The sequence below is a fragment of the Apodemus sylvaticus genome, chromosome 7 (assembly GCF_947179515.1).
Source record: "Apodemus sylvaticus chromosome 7, mApoSyl1.1, whole genome shotgun sequence".
NCBI classification, from domain to species: Eukaryota; Metazoa; Chordata; class Mammalia; order Rodentia; family Muridae; genus Apodemus; species Apodemus sylvaticus.
Genome location: NC_067478.1, coordinates 115,754,493 through 115,760,555, shown reverse-complemented (window position 1 = coordinate 115,760,555; position 6,063 = coordinate 115,754,493). Strand labels below are relative to the sequence as shown.

Below are 6,063 nucleotides of genomic sequence, written 5' to 3'. Positions count from 1 at the left end.
TTCCCAATTTGTTGGTTGCCGATTTGTCCTTTTGATGGTGTCCTTTGCTTTACAGAAACTTTGTAATTTTATGAGGTCCTATTTGTCAATTCTTGATCTTAGAGCATACGCTATTGGTGTTCTGTTCAGGAACTTTCCCCCTGTACCTATGTCCTCAAGGGTCTTCCCCAGTTTCATTTCTATTAGCTTCAGAGTGTCTGTCTTTATGTGGAGGTCCTTGATCCATTTGGATTTGAGTATAGTACAAGGAGACAAGGATGGATCAATTCACATTCTTCTGCATGCTGACCTCCAGTTGAACCAGCACAATCTCTTGAAAAGGCTATCTTTTTTCCATTGGATATTTTCAGCCCCTTTGTTGAGGATCAAGTGGCCATAGGTGTGTGGGTTCATTTCTGGATCCTCAATCCTGTTCCATTGATCTGCCTGCCTGTCATTGTACCAATACCATGCAGTTTTTAACACTATTGCTTGAGGTCAGGGATACTGATTCCCCCAGAATTTCTTTTATTTTTGATAATAGTTTTAGCTATCCTGGTTTTTTGTTATTCCAGATGAATTTGAGAATTGCTCTTTCTAACTCTATGAAGAATTGAGTTGGGATTCTGATGGGTATTGCGTTGAATCTGTATATTGCTTTTGGCAAAATGGCCATTTTAACTATATTAATCCTGCCGATCCATGAGCATGGGAGGTTTTTACATTTTTTGAGGTCTTCCTCTGTAAGAAAGAGAACTTCAGACCAATTTCCCTTATGAACATCGATGCAAAAATATTCAATAAAATTCTTGCCAACCGAACCCAAGAACACTTAAAAACGATCATCCACCATGATCAAGTAGGCTTTATTTTAGGGATGCAGGGTTGGTTCAATATACGGAAATCCATCAATGGTATCCACTACATAAAAAACCTCAAAGGAAAAAAACCACCTGGTCATTTCATTGAATGCTGAAAAAGCATTTGACAAAATTCAGCATCCTTTCATGCTTCAAGTCTTGGAAAGAATGGGAATTCAAGGCCCATACCAAAACATAGTAAAAGCAATATACAGCAAACCAGTAGCCAGCATCAAACTAAATGGAGAGAAACTTGAAGCAATCCCACTAAAATCAGGGAATAGACAGGGCTGCCCACTCTCTCCTTATCTTTTCAATATTGTACTTGAGGTACTAGCTTGGGCAATTAGACAACATAAGAAGGTCAAAGGAATACAAATTGGAAAGGAAGAAGTCAAACTTTCATTATTTGCAGATGATATGATAGTCTACCTAAGTGACCCAAAAAACTCCACTAGAGAACTTCTACATCTGATAAACAACTTCAGCAAAGTGGCAGGTTGTAAAATCAAATCAAGCAAATCAGTAGCCTTCCTATACTCAAAGGATAAGCAAGCTGAGAACGAAATTAGGGAAATGACACCCTTCACAATAGCCACAAACAGTATAAAGTATCTTGGGGTGACTCTTACCAAACATGTGAAAGATCTGTATGACAAGAGCTTCAAGACTCTGAAAATGGGCTAGACATTATTAAAGATACATAAAAAGAACCCAGGCATGAGTAAGAGCTACTCAGACATGAGAATAAAGTATGGAAGGAAAAATATCAATAGAGTGAGAGTCAGTGAACACCAAGACCTCAGGTGAGGAGGAAGTGAAATTTTTACACTATGATAAGGTTGGATTTTTCAGTCTTCCAATAAAGGCACACATTCAAATTTGTATTTGATGTCTTGAATATTTTTAAATAATTTTGAGCACTTTTTCCAAGTCACCAATATTAGCTCTTGAGATACTTGGCCTTTCTTTGGTTTAGTTAAGTGAAGCTTAGAATATAATCAAGGAGATACTGGTGTAGTACTGTGGTTTTAATATGTGATTGAGAATGAGAATACATAAGAAAACACTTCCTTTTACAAATAATTCATCAGTACAACTGAAACTCTTAATAAAAAAAGCAGAAATCACAGCCATAGAAGTAGATGATAAGAATGAAACACTTGGCTGAAAATTATTAAAATTGAGAAAAACAGAGAGATATATACAAGGAATCTATGAAAAAATTGAATCTGTAAGAAAATCAATAGGATAATCAAACCCTTATCCAAAGTAATTAAAAGTTTATTAAAGAATATGAAAACTAAAAAATTCAAAACAAAAAAATGGGAACTTAACAAAAGAAATCAAGGAAGTCCAAAGAATCATAAGATGCATGCTCTAAAATCTTCACAAATCAGAAAACAAAAAACAAATGGAAAATTTTCTCAATACATTCCTATTACCTAAGTTTGGTTAAGATCACACTAGTAATTTAAAGAGGCATATATCCTCTAACCACTAGTGAAATAGAAGTAGTTTCCTAACCAAAGCAAACAAATAATAGAACAAAATCAAGCAAACAATAACATAAGGGCTAAGAGCAGATGAATTTAATGTAGTATTCTACTAGAATTCTATAAATCATTCAAATCCCTCTACTCATATTTATCTTTTAAGCATAAGGAGATGGTAAAAAGTTGGTACAGAATACTAATAAAATTAGGTCCTCTAAAGTAGGATGAGCGAGGCTTATATGAACTCAGAACTTGACAAAACATACATAGTGTTGCACAGAACTTCACCATGTTCTCTGAATATATATTTTGGCTCCTTGATTAATGTCTTTAAGATATTATTGAGTGACCAAATGACTGGGTATTTGACACTTGTGCTCCTTTGCTTCCATTAGTATTTCTTGTCAAACTTCAATGTGATAGTTTTATCCTAAATGATCTCTCTCTCTCTCTTTCTCTCTCTCTTTCTCTCTCTCTTTCTCTCTCTCTCTCCCTCTCTCTCTATCTGTGTGTGTCTGTCTCTCTATCTATCTCTATCCATTTCTCTCTCTCTCATCTCTCTCAGCTTATTTATACATATACATATAAACATACACATATACATTTTAGAGTAAAAGATAACTAAAGAGCTGTCAATTGTACATGCTGGAAGAGGAAATGTTTGTTACTCTAATGGAATGACAATTGGTATATCAATCAAGCCAACATATGCTATGCTCAGCAATAGTTCACCATGTGCTTTTACTCTAGGAATATAAGGTACCTCATGTCCTTTTATACTATATAAATTACTCTTTGAGGTTAATCAGGTCTTTTTAGCATTCCATTTTCTTTGATTCTTTTTTTCACTTCCCACCATACACTCACACTCTACCATGATGTTCATGTTTGCCTTTATTGTCCCTTACTTCTCTTCTTATGTTATATTCTAACTCATACTAGGGGATAGCTCTGGAAAATGGCTCAGTATCTAATGCACATGCAGTTCCTGCAGATAGCACAGTTTAAGTTCTTAGTATCCACACATGCCTCAAAAACAAGTGGATTTTCCAACCTCTTTTCTAATATTCATGAGACATACAAACATGGAATCAAAAATAAATAAATCTATTTCATTAATATTTTAAAGCATCAAGGACATTATCAGGAATATCCTAAGCTCTGCTTATTATATAATATATGTTGACAACAACCATGAAATATAATTATAAGGTCATATCAATGAATTATATAGAGACCTGACAATTAGTACTTTCATCAATTTCAAATAGTCAATACTAGAATTATATTCCTTGTCATGCATTATAATCTATAACAATCCTTAAAAGAATACTAAAACTTATTTTTATATAAACTTTGTTATTAATATCATTTTTCTTTTTCAATTTAAATCTTAAATATCTATTTAAAGAACTTTAATTTTGAGTACTATATTTATGTTTCTGTCCCTACAACCTCGTCTATCTTATCAAACTCTCTCTCAAATTCACAAATTCTTTTTTTATTTTTCACATGTATATATTCCTTTATATATGTATGTTTATATAAATATACACACATATAGCTACAAAATATATATGTGTGTGTGTATGTGTTTGTGGTTATGTGTGTGTGTGTGTGTGTGTGTAACTGTACAAGAATTTCTAGTCATGACCCATTTCCCAAATAATGAAATAGAGGCTTACATTTATTAATTAGTACCTAGGATATAAGGTTTGTACCAAACTAGCTACTACCTCACATATATACTGTTTACATTAGTCAAAGTTCTACCACATGACAAGTTACCTCCTTCAATTTCATTTGTATAATTTTGGCTGCATCTCAGTCCATGGAAAAATATGCTTTTTAAAGGATCAATAGAAGCCATAGCCTCTGGTCAAGGATGGTCAATGATACCTCCACCATCTTTGAATTAAAAACTTCTTTGCTTGTTAATATATCTGAGTTATAATGTCATTATCTTATACTTAAAATGCATTCATATGTGTTTTGAAAACAATGAATTTCATTAAATTTAAAAACATTGTGTAAGTATATTAATTTCATAGGTTATTATTGAACAAAGATAATATTTACTAGATATATTTTTCAGAATTTGCAATATTTGGCAAGGTTTAACCTAACAATAGGACTATTAATATAACATAATTCTATTGGGCTTAATCATGTATTAAGATAGAAAGATGACTACAGCTTTGTTTAACTATAGTGTTACAGAATCCTACCACATAATTTCCTTAAGGCTTCTTTCATGTCGTTGTTCCCTGACACTATAACAAATGGCTTCAGCATCTGAGGGACCACAGTGATTGCAGTGCCTTCAGTATACAGTACTGAATACTGAAGGCACTGCAGTCTTTATATCTGAGTGACACTGCAAAGCTAATATAGACTCTTATCACTGAGCCATAAAACAGGGAAACAACTGACAAGTGAAACCCACAAGTAGAGAGGGCCTTGCAACTCCCTCTTATTGAGGACTTTTTCAAAACTGGATAGACAATTTGAACATAAAATAAAATAATGCCCCAAATGGAAGTCCACCAAATATGAAAGTTGCCAAGGATATCACTGTTATTGATGAGAATGTCAGAACATGACAGCTTAATTATATTAGCAAGTTCACAGAAGAAGTTGGGGATCTTCAAATATGTGCAGAAGTATAGTCACAATACCAACAGACTGTGTAACAGGGCATCTACCATACCACTGAGCATGGAGAACAAAGTTTGTAGAGTACAGATGCTTGGATTCATTATTACTGTGTATCTAAGTGGATGGCAAAATGCCACATAGCAATCATAAGTCATTACTGCAGGAAGAAAATTTTCCACTCCACTAAGAAAAACAAAAATTACCTGTGTAAGGCAGTCTGTGTAATTGATGGCATTGTTCTCTCTTTAGATGTTCACCAGTAGATTAGGGACTGTGCTGGTGATGAAGCAGATGTCAGTGAGGGATAGTTTAGAGAGAAAGAAGTATATTGGGCTATGGAGGTGGGAGTAAAGGCTGACAGACAAGCTAATGATGAGGTTTTATAGCACTGTGATCAGGTACATGAAGAGGACGATTCTAAACAGGATTAGCTGCAGTTGTGCATCAGCTGTCAACCCCGAAAGAAATAATTCTGAAACAAATTTTTGATTTCTATACTCTGTATTCCTGATGAATATGAGTAGAAGTAGTGAAAGCAATAGTAACATAACTTAATACTATGTTATTATACTATGCTAAAACCTTTAGAGATGGGGATACACAATATACCTACTTCGAGAGTGTTTATAAAATGTTGCTTTTATAGTTACTCTTTTGATATATTTATTTTTGTATATTGTGAAATCAACTGAATAAGGAAGTGTGTTTCTGATTATCCATCATTACTATTTCTATTTTACATAAATGATAAAATACACTGATTTTCTCAATCATCTCTACTTTATCCACTCTGATGAACTACAACCTTTATTATTATTCCTTAATACAAATGTTCATCAACACATTATAATATCAGTTTTCACTTTAAGTTTTCAGAATTCCGAGAATGAAATACAAAAGAACACTATATATTTTGAAACTGAAGCATATGAGAAAGAGTTTTGTACTTTGGTGAAGAGATAATAGAGACAAGAGTCGGAGAAAACCTGTGAGAGTTAAAGTATATTGGTAAGTTAGCAAAATATACAGCATTGCAAAAGAACAAATGTAATCGGTATAAAATCAGAAAC

General features: G+C 33.4%; 1 pseudogene; it reads right to left on the bottom strand.

Moving 5' to 3' along the window:
- Nucleotides 1–4,549: 4,549 nt before the first annotated feature.
- Nucleotides 4,550–5,541, bottom strand: LOC127689577 (olfactory receptor 7G2-like; annotated as a pseudogene).
- Between the last annotated feature and the right edge of the window lie 522 nt (nt 5,542–6,063).